The sequence below is a fragment of the Triticum dicoccoides genome, chromosome 7B, assembly GCF_002162155.2.
Source record: "Triticum dicoccoides isolate Atlit2015 ecotype Zavitan chromosome 7B, WEW_v2.0, whole genome shotgun sequence".
In the NCBI taxonomy this organism is placed as follows: Eukaryota; Viridiplantae; Streptophyta; class Magnoliopsida; order Poales; family Poaceae; genus Triticum; species Triticum dicoccoides.
The window spans coordinates 168,065,373-168,084,839 of NC_041393.1; positions in this window are offsets into that span (position 1 = coordinate 168,065,373).

Genomic DNA, 19,467 nt, shown 5'->3' on the forward strand with positions numbered 1-19,467 from the left:
TCTGTGCTCAAACCGGTCTGCCTCCTTACTGCACCACCAACAAACCGCCAGCGGTAATATTTAGTTGCTCTATTGTTGAACCGGTTAGTGCTTTATATGTTTAACATTTAATTACTGCTGATCCAGGGCGATAATCCGTTTTGGAGCAAGAAACTTCCTCAAGACAAAACGGAGAAGGCCGGACGGCCAACCCGGCCCAAGACCAAGGTTATCAAGAAACCAGCTCATAAGAGAAAAACCACTGCTTCATCTGACCCAGCCATTGATGATGATGTGGGTAATCCGGATCTTGAGGTAGAACTTGATTCACTTGGCTTGCTTTTTACACGCCTTATTGATGATGATGCTTGTCAGGATCACGCTGAAGCCAGCAATGCGGGTTTCGTTGAGGTAACCATTCTCTCTTCCGATTCAGAAATCTTGCCTTTGCCAAAATTTCGCCGGGCAAACTGGAAAGTTAAATTTTCTCATCCTCTTGCTTATCTGGATTCCCAATTTCTTATGAAGACCCAGCAACACGAAGCTCGCCGCACAACCCGGCACAGTGGCCAGGTAGTTACCTCTGCCGGTTTACCAAACAGTCCGGTTCGAAAACGCCGCTCCGAGGTCTCCGGCCTTTTTATTGATTTAAATCGTTAAGCGGGTTTCTTCCGTCAACCTCTTAATCCATCCGACTCTGATTATTAGGTCACTTCTCATTCATCGTCTGGTGAATCGTCAGCCACTCAGCTACCACCTTTGAAAACAGTTGCTGGGTAAGTTAAACTGAACATATGCTTCCAGTATACCGCATAATCGCTTATGCTTTTCCTTGACTTTTTGTTTTTCTTTCAGGGCTAAACCGAAACCAAGCAAGAAGGCCCGCCTGGATAAAGCGGCTGAAGAAGATGTGGCCCCAGAACATGACCAAGCGCCGGATCGTGAAATGCTTACTTCTGAAGATATCCCCAATGATCCTCCTTTGCAAGACGACGTTATTCCCGAAGAAGAGCTTGTTAATACTCCAGCCTCTGCCGATCCGCCTGCCAGCTCCATCTAGATTGAGAAATCCCACACTCCTGCTGACCAAACGGCCGCACCAACACAAACTGGCGAGTCCAAAGACGATGATGTTGTGATTACCGGTGTGGGCCGCTCTGAACCCGGGAATCCTGTCACCCTTACCAAGCATACCATCAAAGAGGATTTTTCCGCTTTGAACAAAGAAAAAATGGGATGTTGAACTAGAGACATATGCTGCCCTGAGTGCCCGAGACCTTCACTCCGGCTATTTAAACCGTCTTTACACTAGCCGTGACTATGAAGCTGGCCTGGTCAAAATGATGAGGGATAAATTTGAGGTAACTTACTTCTTTCCTTGCTGCCATTACCTCCATCCTTCTAGCCCCCAAGGGCCGGTTTGTAACGTTGGTCAAACCGGGACTTGATCCTGAACATTCTTGAAACCGATCGGTATAGCCCGCAAGAACCGGTCTAACTTAGCATAAGTAAACCGGGGCTCTAATAGAGAACTGTCCTTAGAACATAACTTGATCCAATAGCCATTAGCCCCCAAGTGCCAAGTTGAATACTTGTATTGAACTTGGGACTTTGTAATCGAGTAATATATAAAAATTGAAGGTGCATTAGCCCCCAAGTGTCAGGCATATAACTTTGTTATATGGTTGATACTTCAACTCCTTGGATCGCCTGTGCAAAGCTTAAACGCTGTCTGTGTGCAGGCTGAGGTGAAAATCAAGGAGGACCGAGTTGCCGATTTGCAGGAGGCCTTGAAAACCCAGCAGGCTGAAACAGATAAGGCAAAGCAAGAATTAACCAGTGCTTTGAGCACTGCTGAACGACTGAAAGAAGGCTTCAAGAAAGAGCGGGCTGACTGGGCCACTGAGAAGGCTGGTTTAACCAAAAGAGCGGAAAACGCTGAAGCTGCCCTTAAACCGGTGGTGGATGAACTGACGGCCGTACAACGGCAAATACACTCCATGACTGCTGCAATCTTTGGTAAGCTCCTTGTAACTTCTGTGATAATTTAAACCTGCTGTAGTGTAAATCCGGTTTGAGACCATTCCAATATTGTTGTAGGCACACGTATTGGGCACTTAGGAAATGATGTGTGGAAGAAATTGAAAGCTGCCTACACCTTGGTGGAACAATTGTACACCGGATCCCAACGGATCATCACCACAGCTTCTCACAACAACCCGGCACCCTCGTTAATCCAGGACACTCTTAGCAAGTTGTCAATGCTTCCAGCCCGGATTGAGGAGCTGAAAAATCCGCTGCCCGAACCGGAGCCATCAATGCCTTAATCTGGGCAAAGGCATGGGTGCCAGATTTTGATCCTGCGGAAGCAGCTCAAGGCTATCCCAGCCTGAAAGAAGATGGCTCTGAATTCAACGAAGAGGATTTAAGGGCAATAAACCGTGCAGTGCGCCCTCTGGCTTGCCAACTAGCTGAAGAGGCAGATTTGACGCATTATCAAGCGCAATATAACGAGCAAAACAAGCGAGTGCCTACCCCAACTGTTGAAGCGGAGAATCTGATCCCTCCAATCCGTAAGCACACTTATGCCCCTGATATTGAAGCGTCTTCCCTGATCCATGAAGAGGCTGTTTTCCAAGCTTTAATGGGAATCGACTGGACCACTGTTGATTTCCAGCCAATGGGTAGAGATGAGGAAGCTGAAGCGGCGGAGGATGAGGAGCAGGCTTGAACCAGAAACTGGTTTGGAAAGCTGTTTGTGACATCTTCCGAAAAGAACAATGATCTTATTTGGGTACCGTGCTGCCCTGTAATAGGATAGTTAATGCTTCTAACTGGAATATGCCTTCATGCATAAGTACTGAAGCTTTCGTTTGAAGAACTCCAATTCATATTTCCTGCAATCAGAAAAATTTGAACTGCCATGTTTGGGTATGAAGCTGGCTTAGCCAAGCCTGAAGCGGCGGTTTTATAAACCATTACCATCAAAAGAAAAAAAAGGTGGGAGAAAATAGCCCCGTATAAACCGTACTGAATCAATACGAGCCCCCTTGTTACTCCATGATGTTAATAGGAAAAAGGTAAGCCAGGCATACTCCTCCGGATTAAAGGGGAATCAAATCCATCGGCTGAATCGGAAAAAAGGTGTTTGTCGATATAAAAGAAATCCGACAAAAGCAAAGAATAAACAAACCATGAAAATAACATGGAAGAAAAGGTAATGATAAAAAACCATTTGCAAAAATATGCTATACTGAGCTGATCAGATGGTATTACCATGATCGGACAGGATCAAGGCCCCCAATAGGAGTGACAATGATTCAAGTCAGCCAGGTCCCCAAATGATTCGTGGCATATATGCCAGATCAAGAGGCATGGCAATGGTTCGGGTTCGACCATGCCCCCAAGTGATTTTGTGGCCTTAGGCCGACCAAGAGGAGTGACTGGTTCAGACTTGACCATGTCCCCAAATGATCTGGTGGCTGTCGCCTATCAAAGGGTGTCGCGTTGGTTCGGACATGACCAAGGCCCCCAGTGATATATAAAAAACAAATGTCAAGGGGTAAACCGGAGGCCGCTTTAAACAGAACCACTCCGTGTAACCTCGCATGATGAGAAAGACAGAGACCCCGCTTTAGCTGAGGCTCCGATTTGATATATCAAAAATAATATATACATTGTCATGATATGTACATAGATAGAGCCGATGGCTCAAGTATAGTAAGGCCGAAGATGAGCTATATTCCACGGCCTGTTGGTCTCCTCCTCTGATGTACGTGAGTCTTTATGCCCTCGAATATCAATCAGATAGTACGACCCGTTGTGCAAATTCTTGCTGACCACGAAAGGTCCCTCCCAAGGTGGGGATAACTTGTGCATATCCGTTTGATCTTGGATGAGTCGAAGCACCAAATCTCCTTCTTGAAAAGTTCTGGTTCTAACCCGGCGACTGTGATAGCGACGAAGATCTTGCTGGTAAATCGCCGAACGGGCAGCCGCTATATCACGCTCCTCGTCCAATAGGTCCAAAGCGTCTTGCTATGCTGTCTCATTGTATGCTTCAACATAAGCTGCCACACGAGGCGAATCGTGCCGGATGTCACTAGGGAGAACTGCCTCTGCTCCATAGACCATGAAAAATGGCGTGTATCCTGTGGACCGGTTTGGCGTAGTATTGATACTCCATAATACAGATGGTAGCTCTTCAACCCAACATCCTGGTGTTATTTGCAATGGGACCATAAGCCGGGGTTTGATGCCTCGCAAGATTTCCTGATTAGCTCGTTCCGCCTGTCCATTGGACTGGGGGTGTGCCACTGACGACACGTCAAGTCGGATGTGCTCACGTTCACAGAACTCCTTCATAGCGCCCTTGGATAAATTGGTACCATTGTCAGTAATGATACTGTGTGGAAAACCAAACCGGAAAATCACCTTCTTGATGAACTGCACCGATGTTGCTGCATCACACTTGCTGACAGGCTCCGCTTCAACCCACTTGGTAAATTTGTCAACTGCCACCAAAAGGTGGGTTTTCTTATCCTTGGATATTTTAAAAGGCCCAACCATATCCAGCCCCAAGTTGCAAACGGCCATGTTATTGGGATCATCCTCAATTCTTGAGCCGGCACATGAGCACGCCTTGAAAATTTCTGACATCCATCACACCATTTAACCAAGTCCTCCGCGTCAGCATGCGCTGTCAACCAGTAGAACCCGTGACGAAACGCCTTTGCCACCAGAGACTTTGAACCGGTGTGGTGTCCACAATCCCCTTCATGGATTTCCCTTAAGATTTCACAGCCTTCCTCAGGAGAAACACAATGTTGAAACGCCCCTGATACACTGCAATGATGTAATTCACCATTGACAATCGTCATAGACTTGGATCGCCGGACTATCTGCCTGGCCAGAATCTCATCCTCTGGTAACTCCCCCCGGTTCATGTACGCAAGATAAGGAACTGTCCAATCCGGAATAACATGCAGGGCTGCCACCAATTGAGCCTCCGGATCAGGGATAGCCAAATCCGCCTCACCTGGGAGCTTGACTGACGGGTTGTGCAACACGTCCAAAAAGACGTTAGGCGGGACCGGTTTACGCTGAGAGCCCAACCGGCTTAAAGCATCCGCCGCTTCATTCTTCCGACGGTCCACATGATCCAATTGATAACCCTTGAAACAACCTGCAATATTATCCACTTCCCGATGATATGCAGCCATGAGCGGGTCCTTAGAATCCCAAGTGCCAGACACCTGTTGAGCCACTAGGTCCGAGTCACCAAAGCACTTAACCCGGCTTAAATTCATCTCTTTAGCCATCCGGAGACCATGGAGCAAGGCTTCGTACTCAGCTGCATTATTAGTACAAGGGAACATTAAGCGGAGAACATAACAAAACTTATCACCTCGTGGGGAAGTTAATACGACTCCAGCCCCCGAGCCTTCCAATTGCCTGGATCCGTCAAAATGAATAGTCCAATATGTGTGATCCGGCTTCTCCTCTGGTGCTTGTAACTCCGTCCAGTCATTGATGAAATCAACAAGTGCTTGAGACTTCACTGCCGTCCGAGGCACGTACTTCAGTCCGTGTGGCCCAAGCTCTATAGCCCACTTGGCAATCCGGCCAGTCGCCTCCCGGTTCTGTATAATATCACCCAAGGGAGCTGAACTGACCACTGTGATGGGGTGCCCTTGAAAATACTGCTTCAACTTCTTACTGGCCTTAAAAACACCATAGACCAGCTTCTGCCAATGCGGATACCTTTGCTTGGATTCAATAAGCACCTCACTGATATAATAAACCGGCCGCTGAACCGGATATTTCTTGCCTGCCTCTTTGCGTTCCACCACAATAGCCACGCTAACTGCCCGAGCGTTGGCCGCTACGTATAATAATAGTGGCTCCTTGTCGACCGGAGCTGCAAGAACAGGCGGATTGGCTAACTGCCGCTTCAGGTCCTCAAATGCTTCATCAGCAGCCGGACTCCAAATGAAATGGTCTGTCTTCCTCAGCATTTGGTACAAAGGAATGGCCTTCTCTCCGAGGCGGCTGATAAACCGGCTTAGTGCAGCGATCCGGCCCGCCAAATGCTGAACATCGTTGATACATTTTGGTTTAGCTAGGGATGTAATAGCCGTAATCTTCTCCGGGTTAGCCTCGATTCCTCTGTTAGACACCAGGAAACCCAGTAACTTGCCTGCCGGAACACCAAAGACACACTTGGCCGGATTAAGCATCATCTTGTAAACTCGCAAGCTGTCAAAGGTCTCCTTCAAATCATCCACCAGCGTCTCCTTCTGTCTTGACTTCACTACAATATCATCCACATAGGCGTGCACATTGCGGCCGATCTGTTTATGTAGGCATTTCTGTATACACCGTTGATAGGTGGCTTGGGCACTCTTGAGCCCGAAGGGCATAGATACATAGCAGAAGGCTCCAAAGGGAGTAATAAATGATGTTTTCTCCTGGTCCTTAACCGCCATCTTGATCTGATGATATCCAGAGTATGCATCCAAAAAACTCAAACGCTCACAACCCGCCGTGGCATCAATGATCTGGTCAATACGGGGGAGGGCAAAAGGATCTGCCGGACAGGCTTTGTTAAGATCTGTGTAATCCACACACATACACCAAGTGCTGTTTTTCTTAAGAACCAGCACCGGATTAGCAAGCCACTCTGGATGGAACACCTCAATAATAAAACCAGCTGCTAAAAGCCTGGCCACTTCCTCTCCAATGGCTTTGCGTCCTTCTTCGTTAAACCGGTGGAGGAACTGTTTCACCGGTTTATACTTAGGATCCACATTAAGAGTGTGCTCAGCGAGTTCCCTCGGTACACCTGGCATGTCAGACGGCTTCCATGCAAAAATGTCCCAATTCTCACGGATGAACTCGATGAGCGCGCTTTCCTATTTGGGATCCAGGTTGGCACTGATAGTGAACTGCTTGGACGAATCGCCGGGCACGAAGTCAACAAGCTTGGTCTCAGCTGCCGATTTGAACTTCAGATCTGAATCATGCTCTGTAGTTGGCTTCTTTAAAGGGGTCATATCCGCCGGATCAACATTGTCCTTATAATACTTCAACTCCTCCGTGGCACAGACTGACTCTGCATAAGCCGCATCACCTTCCTCACATTCCAAAGCGACCCTACGGCTCCCATGAATCGTTATGGTCCCCTTGTAACCCAGCATCTTGAGCTGCAAGTAGATATAACAAGGCCGCGCCATGAACTTGGCGTAAGCCGGCCGGCCAAACAAGGCGTGGTACGGGCTCCGGATCTTCACCCCCTCAAATGTTAGTTTTTCCGACCGGGAGTCGTGCTCGTCCCCAAAGGCCACATCCAGGGCTATCTTACCAACAGGATATGCAGATTTGCCAGGCACCACACCATGGAACACCGTATTCGACGGTCTGAGATCTTTGTCTGTTAAACCCATGCGGCGGAATGTCTCATAGTACAATATGTTAATACTGCTTCCTCCATCCATGAGTACCTTGGTGAATTTATAACCCCCCACCTGAGGGTCTACCACTAATGCTAGCTGGCCCAGATTATCAACCCAGGGCGGGTGATCCTCTCTGCTCCACATGATAGGCTGCTCCGACCAGCGCAAGTAATGTGGTAAGGCCGGTTCAACAGAATTCACCGCTCGCCTGTGGAGTTTTCGGTCGCGTTTATCCAAACTAATTGTGAAAACATGATACTGCCCATTGTTCAACTGTTTTGGCTGGCTCTGATAACCCGACTGCTGCTGCTGCTGCTGGCTGTTCTGATTATTCTGGTGATTGTGACCGCCCTGATTGCGACCTGAACCGGAAGCTCCATCGTGATCCGGCCCGTGGAAACCGGATCCTGAACCGCCACCTGATCCGTGATCATACCGGAAAGCATTAGAGTTTTTGAACTCCTGCATGATATAACAATCTTTCCAAAGATGGTTAGCCGGCGCCTCCTTCGTCCCATGCTTTGGGCAAGGCTGATTCAACAAATAGTTCAAACGGCTTGCGTTAGGATTGGGAGCCCCATTACGATTTGCCGCTTTACCTCTGCGCCGCTGCCCCCTGTCCTGTGCATTAGTGTTGGCCACAAAGTCCACGCTGCCATCCGCCTTGCGCTTGCCTCCGTTTCCATGACCCGCTAGTTTGTACTGCTGCTGTTTGGAGTTGCTATTCTTCTTTCCCTTCCCTGCTTCATCATCATCAGGCTCGGGATCCTTGGTACTGTCTGAATCGGCATACTTCACTAAAGCGGCCACGAGGGTTCCAATGTCATTACAGAACCGCTTCATGCGTCCCAACTTCAATTTTAGAGGCTCAAACCGGCAATTGCCTTCCAGAGTTAAGATCGCAGAGTGAGCATTAATCCTGTCAGACGAGTGCAAAATTTCCGAAACGCGGCGCACCCAACGGGTCGTTGATTCTCCTTCCTCCTGGACACAAGCCGCCAGGTCTACTATGGACTTGGCTGCTTACATGTATCCTTAAAATTCTGTATAAACCGGGCCCGCAACTGGGCCCATGAGCTGATAGAATTTGGTGGTAGGCTCTTTAACCAAGTACGAGCCGTGCCCTCCAGCATCATGGTGAAGTATTTTGCACATGCGGCCTCATCCACGTCCAGCATTTCCATGGCCATCTCATAACTCTCTACCCATGCTTCAGGGGGTAAATCAGCGGTGTAATTCGGCACCTTGCGTGGACCCTTGAAATCTTTGGGCAGGCGCACATTATGTAAAGCAGGGATCAAGCAAGGCACTCCCAAAGTGGATGTGACTCCTAGTCCGGCGAAGGTGGTAGAACGAACCGGCGTAAGTTGACCCGCATTATCCTGGGCTGCTAACTCGGCCTCCCTTTGTGCTCGGGCCCGGTCCACCACATCCTGCGCATCACGGACACCGCCTGCCAGGCTATCGCCACAGGCTGCTTCACGGCCTCGCGCATTGCTCGATACGGCGGGTTCATTCAAGCGCCTGCTATAACTCCGGCTTGGACGGGGTGTAGAGTGGATCCGATCACGGCTGTATGAATATGCTTCCTGCTGAATCAGCGCAGTCCGGAGAAGCTCCTTAACACGGCGCGTCTCTATCGCTTGCGGAGAATCCCCTTCGACTGGGATGGCCTCTAACCGTGCAGCGGACGCAACAAGGTTGTCCATTGGATTCGAATAATGACCCGGGGGCGTCTGGACCGGCGGAGGAACCACAATGTTTTGGTGAGGAGGTTCCATCAGGCGAGGTTGGACCGTCGCCCCTGGTCCTGGTGCCTCAATCCGGTTTGTCTCCGGGTACTGCGGCGGATTACTGGGTCCAGCTCCTGGAGTGTGAAAGAGATATCGGGGGTCAAACCCTAACGGCAGGCGTGATCTGTGCTTCCGCTTCAAAACCTCCTATGATGGGTTCTGGTCAAGCATGAGTTTATAGGCCTGGGCGTCCAAAGCGGCCCGCTCTGCAGCCATCCTGTCTTTTTCTGCTGCCAGATCCGCTTTGGCTTGCACGATCTGCTCTCTCACCTTCGCAATTTCTGCATTATGGGCCTCCTGATCCGCCGGATTGTCCTCTGCCATAAGCGCGGCTAGTGCATCAAACAGCTCAGATAGAACTTGAACCGGCGGGCGCATAAGGCCTCCTGACTCTGCTGCTGCTGCCGCTGCTGATCCGGAGAGCATTGCTGCGGCGGTCGAAGAGTGATTCGCTGCCTGTGTGCCGGCCATGAATATTCCAACCCGGTTGACCTGGCCCGGGGGGTCCGGAATACTGTCACCATCGGAACAGCCCCTAATCTGGTCGTCTTGCAACTGGTACAGCGATTCGGTCTCTCCGGTCGAGGACTCGTCATCGGAATAGACGACGGTCTCGCTACCGTGTTCTGATTCGTCCTCACGCTCTCCTTCGTGGACGACTCCAACGAAGACACGCTTCACAGCCGGTTTAGCCCAGGTAGATCTCGCACGCTGAGCCGTCTCGATGAGGTTGGTGCAGATGTCCGGCTCAGGCCCAGGCTCACCGATTTTGCCAATGAAAACGTGTATGCCACCAAAGGGGACCCGGTACCCGTACTCGATCGAATCGGCCTCGGGACCCCATCTTGCGTCGTCGATGTAGATCCTGCCCCGATGACTCTTGGTCATCTGGCCCACAACATAGCCTTCGAGTCCCTTGAGCTTGCCCTCCAAGATCGTCAAACCATCGTGCGATAGCCCCACGGTGGGCGCCAACTGTCGTGGATTTGTCACGGCAGATGTCCTAGTGAAAGGACTTAGTCGTGGAGCCATCGCCACGGGTTTACTTGAAGGGGTTAAAGCGGACACAAAGACACGAGGGTTTTATACTAGTTCGGCCCCTTAAATGAAGGTAAAGCCTACGTCTAGTTGTGATGGAATTGATATGATCTCGATGGCTAGGGAGCAAACAAGCTTCGCCTAGGCTCGAGTTGTGGTTGTCCCTGAACCGCCGCCGGGTCATCCCCTTATATACACGGGTGACGCCCATCGGTCCATAGAGTCCCAACCGGTTCATACTCGTATCCCGGTTGGTATCTTTCTATTCCTAACTTACAATACAAGTTACACATCAGGTCGGTTTACGGCTACAGATTCTAAACCGACTATAGGCCTTGGGCCTTCATCTGCTTATACCACTAATGAAATTAACCCGGCCCAAGTAGGCCGGTTTATGCCTAGTGGTAATATCCCCAACAATTACGCTGTGGTGTTCCAGGTGTCGTGAGTTGTGAAACAATTCCACATTGTTTTAAATGAGGGCCAAACTCGCAACTCAAATATTCGCCTCCACGATGAGATCGTAGAAGCTTTATTTTGTTGTTATGATGATTATCCACTTCACTTTGAAACTCTTTGAACTTTTCAAATGTTTCAGACTTGCGTCTCTTTAAGTAGATATATCCATATTTGCTTAAATCATCTATGAAGGTCAGAAAATAACAATACCCGCCGCGTGGCTCAACACTCATCAGACCGCATACAATGGTATGTATTATTTACAATAGTCATTAGCTCGATCCATTGTTCCGGAGAACGAAGTTTTAGTCATCTTGCCCATGAGGCATGGTTCACAAGTATCAAATGATTCATAATCAAGTGATTCCAAAAGTCCATCTGCATGGAGTTTCTTCATGCGCTTTACACCAATATGAACCTAACCGACAGTGCCACAAATATGTTGCACTATCGTTATCAACTTTGCATCTTTTGGCATCAATATTACGAATATGTGTATCACTACAATCGAGATTCAACAAGAACAGACCATTCCTCAAGGGTGCATGACCATAGAAGATATTATTCATATAAATAGAACAACCATTATTCTCTAACTTAAATGAATAACCATCTCCCAGTAAACAAGATCCCTATATAATGTGCATGCTCAACGCGGGCACCAAATAACAATAATTCAGGTCTAAAACTAATCCCGAAGGTAGATATAGAGGTAGCGTGCCGACGGTGATCACATCGACCTTGGAACCATTTTTGACGCGCATCGTCACCTTGTCCTTAGCCAATCTTCATTTATTCCGCAACTCTTGTTTCGAGTTACAAATATGAGCAACCAAACGAGTATTAAATACCCAGGTGCTTCTACGAGCATTAGCAAGGTACACATCAATAACATGTATATCAAATATACCTTTGTTCACTTTGCCATCCTTCTTATCCGCCATATACTTGGGGAAGTTCCACTTCCAGTGACCAGTCTCTTTGCCATAGAAGCACTCAGTTTCAGGCTTAGGTCCAGCTTTGGGTTTCTTCGCGGGAGTGACAACTTGCTTGCCGTTCTTCTTGAAGTCCCCTTTCTTTCCTTTGCCCTTTTTCTTGAAACTACTGGTCTTGTTAACCATCAACACTTCATGCTCCTTCTTGATTTCTACCTCCACGGCTTTAAGCATTGCGAAGAGCTCAGGAATTGTTTTGTTCATCCCTTGCATATTATAGTTCATCACGAAGCCTTTGTAGCTTGATGGCAGTGATTAAAGAACTCTGTCAATGACACAATCAATTGGAAGATCAACTCCTAGCAGAGCCAAGTGATTATAATACCCAGATATTTTGAGTATGTGTTCAATGATAGAACTGTTCTCCTCCATCTTGCAGTTATAGAACTTGTTGCAATACATTTTGGAGTAATGGGCCACGGGTAGCCTAACCCGAGTCCCTGAGCCTTTCAAGACTTTGGGCCGGCTTCACCCCACGAGACTCCAAAATGAAGCACCGCCTTCTGGTGGCCGACTGGTTCAAACGGTCGGCTGCCTGAAGGCGGCCGAGCACCAGCAGACGGCACCAAGACAGGCCGACTCCTAGCAGACGGCCTCCGCAGAGGCCAGCTTCTAGCAGGCGGCCACCCTATGCCCTCAGAGTCTGCACCCCTCATCAAGAGGACAAGACAGGGTGAGGCTACAGTGTAGCCCCTCACCCCCGGATCATGGGCTTGACTTGGCTACAGTGCCCTGCACAGGCGGAGATCTTCGAATGGTGCGGCACTGTTGCCACTTCCCCCTTAACATCATTCCTGACAGGCCGAGCCCTATTCCCACGACGGCCTGTCGGTACGACCTGCAGGTGGCGGGTCTACCAGGCAGTGAGAGCTCGGAAGACGGCGGAAGCAAGACCAACCGGATCTACGGGAGGCCGGCTTCCAGCAGGCGGCCAGTCCCTCCCTCGAGGCCCATGCACCATTAACCAGATGGGGTGCGGTGTGGCTACAGTGATCTCCCACCAGGCGGCGAGTGAGGGAGTCCTGGATAAGGGGGTATCCGGACTGCCGGACTATGTACTTTGGCCGGACTGTTGGACTATGAAGGTACAAGATAGAAGACTTCGTCCCGTGTCCGGATGGGACTTTCCTTGGCGTGGAAGGCAAGCTTGGCGTTTCGGATGTAGATCTCCTTCTCTGTAAACTGACTCTGTGTAACCCTAGCCCCTCCAATTTCTATATAAACCGGAGGGTTTAGTCCGTAGGACTCATCATTTCTATCATCAACGATCATACCATAGGCTAGCTTCTAGGGTTTAGCCTCTCCGATCTCGTGGTAGATCAACTCTTGTAATACTCATATCATCAAGATCAATCAAGCAGGAAGTAGGGTATTACCTCCATCGAGAGGGCCCGAACCTGGGTAAACATTGTGTCCCCAGTCTCCTGTTACCATTAGCCTTAGACGCACAGTTCGGGACCCCCTACCCGAGATCCGCCGGTTTTGACACCAACATTGGTGCTTTCATTGAGAGTTCCTCTGTGTCGTCGCTACAAGGCTAGATGGCTCCTCCATCCTTCAAACCACGCTGTCCTGGGTAAGACTTTGTTCCCTGGACAGATCTTCATGTTCGTCGGCTTCGCATTGCGGGCCAATTCGCTTGGCCATCTGGAGCAGATCGATAGCGACGCCCCCGGCCATCTGGTCAGGTTTGGAAACCTAAACTACACCACTGACATCCGCGGAGACTTGATCTTTGACGGATTCGGGACTGTGTCAGGAGCGCCGAACAATCACGACGTGCACGACCTAGATCGGCAGTCGGACAGTATTCGGAACATCGCACCTACTACCACTCCGGACTTCGCTCCAGAGCGGGTCGTGCCTTCCAAGGACGGGTGGATGGACCCCGCCTCGGAGGCCGCACACTCCTCGGCGTCGGAGCCGAACACAGACTCCTCTCCTAAAGGGATCTGTGTCTTCGGACCCCCGGACTCATCTCCGGTGGTGTGTTCCAGACCGCGCGCACTCATGCACATCGAATCTGACTGGGCTCCAGTCATGGAGTTCGCCGCCGCGGATATCTTTCAGCACTCACCCTTCGGAGACATGCTGGATTCATTAAAATCTCTCTCTCTGTCAGAAGACTCCTGGCCGAACTGTGTCCGGCCCGTGTGGGATACGGAGGACGAAGGCAATCGCAACCCACCCACCACCCACTTGATAGCCACTGTCGATGACCTAATAGACATGCTTGATATCGACCCCAATAACATCGACGGTATGGACGTTGGTGCAGGGGAAGATCCGGAACCAGCACCCATGCGGCGCTGGACTGCCACTTCATCATACGACGTCTATATGGTGGACACCCCCAAAGAAGACAATGTTGACAAAAGGGAAACAGCGGAGGATAAACCCCTCGGGCAAAAGCAAAAACGACAGCGTAGGCGCTGCCTTAGGTCCAATCATAGTAAAAATAGCGATAACAACCCGAAATAGGATGACACTCTGGTTGAGTTCGAAGGCCACAACAACCATAGGGACCCAGCGATGGAGCAGGATAAACCAGGTCATGTCGAACACAACCCGGAGCAGACGCCTGATCACAATTCAGAGGGCCGAACTCATCATGCTACCTCCAAAGAAGGTAACAGTCCGGTTGACGATGCGTTCATCATCCTGGAAGAACGGTCAAAACAAGAAAAACTCCGCAGAAAACTCCTGGCCACAGCATGGAGCCTGAAGAAGCAGAAGCAAAGGCTGAAGGCCGCGCAGGATACGCTCAACCGACGATGGAATAAGGTGCTAGACACCGAAGGAAAACATGGCGATAATCGCCACACAAAGAGCTACCTAAAGCGCAAACTGCTACCCGAATTCGACAACGAAGCTGCAGCACCCGTTCGGCCCAAAAACAATATGGCTGCTCAGCCGGACCAGCCAACTCATGGCCGCGATAGAACAACCACTGATAGCGCACACGATTTACGAGAGCTCCTGGACAAAAAGGCCAGTGCGGCCAGGTCCATCTATGGGTCCAGAGGACAGGCTCCGACGCGGGATTATGGTCACCACAACGATCGTGCTGATCGAATACCAGTCCGGAATCAACACCGGGAGCAACAACAGCCGGCAGCAGCCCGCAACACGGCCAGATACAGAGGGGCTGCGCACCCCTGTGCTTCAGGGACGAGGTGCTTGAGCATGAATTTCCACAGGGATTCAAACCCGTGAATATAGAGTCATACGACGGAACGACGGACCCCGGGGTCTGGATTGAAGATTTCATCCTTCACATACACATGGCTCGTGGGGACGACCTCCACGCCATCAAATACCTCCCCCTCAAGTTAAAAGGACTAGCTCGTCATTGGCTGAAAATCCTCCCCGAAAATTCAATTGGAAGTTGGGAGGAACTTGAGGATGCTTACAGGGCCAACTTCCAAGGGACATACGTCCGGCCTCCATATGCTGATGATTTAAGTCTCATAATACAGCAGCCCAGAGAGTCAGCCCGCAAGTTTGGAACAGATTCCTCACTAAGAAGAATCAAATTGTCGATTGTTCGGACGCCGAAGCCTTAGCGGCCTTCAAACACAGTATCCGATATGAGTGGCTTGCCAGACACCTCGGCCAAGAAAAGCCAAGAACGATGGCGCCTTAACAATCCTCATGACCCGATTTTGTGCCGGCGAGGACAGTTGGTTGGCCCGTAAAGGCACCAGCGACCCAAGCACATCCGAAATCTGAGACGGCAACGGGAAGCCACGGCACACTAAGAACAAACGTCAGAATAACGACAATCCGGACAGTAGAGCGATCAACGCCGGATTCAGGGGCCCTCGACCTGGTCAAGGGAAAAAGCCATTTAACGGCTGTAAAGAGGAACCATCCGGCCTGAACAAAGTCCTGGACCGATTGTGCCAAATCCATGACACTTCTGACAAACCTACAAATCATACCCACAGAGAATGTTGGGTTTTCAAGCAGGCCAGCAAGTTAAATGCCGAACATAAGGGAAGGGAGACACCAAGCGAAGACGAGGGTGAGCCTCGCCAGCCGAACACTAGGGACCAGAAACAATTCCCACCGGAAGTCAAAACAGTAAACATGGTACAGCAACTCACGCAGAGTTTGTAGCCCCCCAATTTAATCCCCGGGCAACATGCTCGATCACTTTTGATCACATGGACTACCCGGCTAGTATCCGGCACGGAGAATCAGCTACCTTGGTGCTCGACCCAATAATTGATGGATACCATCTTACTCGCGTCCTAATGGATGGCGGCAGTAGTCTTAATTTGATATATCAAGACACCATCCGCAGGATGGGGATAGACCCATCCAGAATAATTCAAAATAACGCCACCTTCAATGGAGTAATTCTAGGCGTCGTGGCCCATTGCTGGGGCTCCCTCGTGTTAGAAGTAACATTCGGTTCTCCCGACAATTTCAGACGTGAGAACTTACTCTTCAACATCGCTCCCTTCAGCAGCAACTATCATGAATTGCTTGGAAGACCGGACTTCGCTTGCTTTAACGCAATACCAAACTACGCATGCCTTAAATTCAAAATGCCCGGTCCACACGGTATCATCACGGTTAGCGGAAACACAGAACAGTATGCGGCAGTTCCCGCTGCCGGACTCTAGGCGGCCTCTCCCACCGGAACGCATGATCGGTCGTCAAGACCACGGACACGGTTAGACGAGTCCAATACAACATTCTTCACAATGGCCCGGATAAACATGAGCCAGGGGGTGCACATGTGTCCCCACTAATAACACGAGGGGCTGCAAACATGTAGCACAATCCCACAGTTCGGCTTGCCTCGTTAACAGGCCAGATCTCAAACATTTCTCGAGCATAACTAACTTTTCGCATGTTTTCTTTTTCTTTCATTCCCACAAACACTACCAGTGCGACACCCTTCCAGGATACGGCACAAAGGAGACACAGGCGCAGACGTGCAGCAGGGCCCCGCCCACAGGTTTCTCTTTAGATTAAGCCCCTGCGTAAACCTTCTTTACTGTCTCTTGTTGCTCAATGTCCCTTGGGTATTTCATACACCTGCAAGGGACACTGGCATTTTAGGCTTTTTGCCATGACAGATAAGTGCGTGTAACTGGAACCATAGGGTCAAGGGCATTATTCAGCCCAATATATGTTACAAAGTTCGAATACCTTCGGGAGTGTTCGGCGTCACGAGTTTGGCCTTATATGCATTAGCTCTGAATCATGTCTTTGGTCAAATGTTGGGTTAGCTCGGCTCCTGGGTTTGCTGCCTTACGTTCCGTTCTATCGGCTAAGGAGGCCAAAGGAGAACTACTGCGATTGTGCCCTGGTTATTCCGGATGAGCACCTCAGTAGAGAAAGCCGAAAACTGACTATCATGATATAGCGAGAGACTGATCAACCACTCGAGGACTCATCGGAATCTATAGGATTCCTCCGCATTAACAAAGGACCGGTCTATCAGTCAAGTACACGCACCGTATCCGGATGCACACGAAAGTACCAGGGGCTATATAGTAGCCCCACCTTTCAACTCCTATGGCTAAGCGAAAGAGTTACAACTATATAGTCCGGTTGCCTGGTTCGACGTGCGATCACCTCCTTAATGGACCAAGACGTTGGATCAAGTGTATTCATGCATATTTTCTTGAACACCCCCACATTATGTGCGTTGGGACTGAAGCCAACGACTGCTAACTTTCACGATTATATGCATATATAAATAGCCGTACAGGAGACACTATAATACTTTCATGCAAAAGTATATAAAAACAAAAGAAGCAGCCTGTATAATCACACACATAGCTGTTTACAATTTCGTCACTCAAACATGACATTCTTGGAGCACTGGGCCTCTATTGTACGAGCACCGTCTATGACCTGCTCAAAATAGTGCTCGGCAAGGTCTTGGCTTTCTGCCGGACCCGGGGTTGCAATACGGGTGGCCTCCATATCCGCCCAATATGTTTTCACACGGGCAAATGCCATCTGCACACCCTCTATGCACGCTGATCTCTTCATGGCATCAACCTGCGCTCTGGCGCCAAATAATCGTTGCACCAAACCAAAGTAACTGTCCGTCTTCGGCTCCTTCGGCCACAGATGGTCTATTACAGACCTCATTGCAAGGCCGGACAACCTATGGAGCTCGGTTATAGCGGCCATTTTCTCACTCAAGGGCAAGGAGCGCGCTGGAGCATTAAATTGCAACGAGAATAGCCTCTCCATTTTGTTATCCTCATGATCCTTGAATAACTTGGTCGCATCAGCCGCACTCTTCGCCAAGTCCGCATACTCATCTGCGGCGCTCCATAGCTTATCCAACGGAGCATACTTTGGATCTAAAAACTTCATCTGCAACACATGAGGACTTCCGGCCGTGATTTCTCTGGCTTGTCGAAGTTGCTCCCATGCGTCTCTAATCTGAGAGCGCATCTCTTTAGCCGAATCCATTGCCTTCTTCAGGTCAACTGCCTTTGTTTGATTCTCCTTTTCGAGAAGCTCATACCGGCCGGCGGCGTCCCTCAGCTCCACAGCCATCTCGCCTATCTTCTCCTGTTCGGCCTTTAATTCTTCAGCTGCCCTTAGAGTAGCCGCATTGCTAATCCGAGCATGTTCCTTAGCTAGAGCAAGCTCCGCCCTCAGGGCCTCAATGGCAGCAGCTCCGCTTGCAACTACATAACATCACATTAATATTTCAACCTTCTTGCAAAAATAGATGTGGATATCGAAAAGCATACTCTGCGACTCCTCGAATCGCTTGTTGACAAGCGTGACATCGGCCTCCACAACGTCAATCTGCCACCTCAATTAGGCGCATTGAGCGGCCTGGTCTATTGCCGAACCCTTAGTAACCTGCACATCAATATACAATTGCGATCATTATCTGGGAGTTTGATCCTCCGGTTGCCGCCATGGGCTAGCATCCACAGTCTTAGGGGCTACTATCTACACAGTGCACATATATCGCGTGCGGCTCAACCAAAAATTGCAGCTTACCTCAAAGCCTTTGAGCAGGCTCCTAAAAGCTTCGTCTAAACCACTTGTGGTGGAGAAAATTTTCTCCGACACCATACCCATTAGGGTATGATGATCCTCCAAGAGATCAGCTGACTCCAGGAGGCCCGTCAGCGTGTTCGGCTGGACATCGGACTCTCCCGGACCTTTTCCATTGTCCGCCGCAGGAGCCGAACGCGCTGGGCTCGGGGCGGCCGAAGTGTTAGCTTCTGGCCCCATTGGATCTGGACTCTTCCATGACGATACCTCAGGGTCGCCCGCCTCATGGGGTGGAGAGGCAAGTGGGGTTTCACTCTCCATCATCTCCGGAAGAAGATCCCCCAAAGACGAACCCTGTTGAGATGAACTGCCGGCCGGGCTACAAAAAAAACAGGTCCAGGTTATTACTCTCAGAGGAAAAAGCAATAAGATCCTGGCTTAATTAAACTTACAGCTCAATGGAGGGCTGGCCTGTTTGCGGGCACTGTGCGGTGAGGACGCCCTTCGGGGCAGGGCCCTTTGCCGAAGTTCCTTTCCCTTGTTTAGGCGCCCCCGTCTCCAAATCATCGGAGGCGGCCCTCTTCTTCCTGCGGGGGAAGGAAATCTCAGAATCGCCTCCCTGATTCTCCTCCTCGGTGGAGGCGCTGATTCCCCCGGTTCGGATGTGCAATGTGTGAGGCCCACTCTTGGCCTCCCCACTCTCCCCTTCAGCCCTCTCTGGCGGCACCCAACTTAGTGTTCGTTCAAGGATCCTAG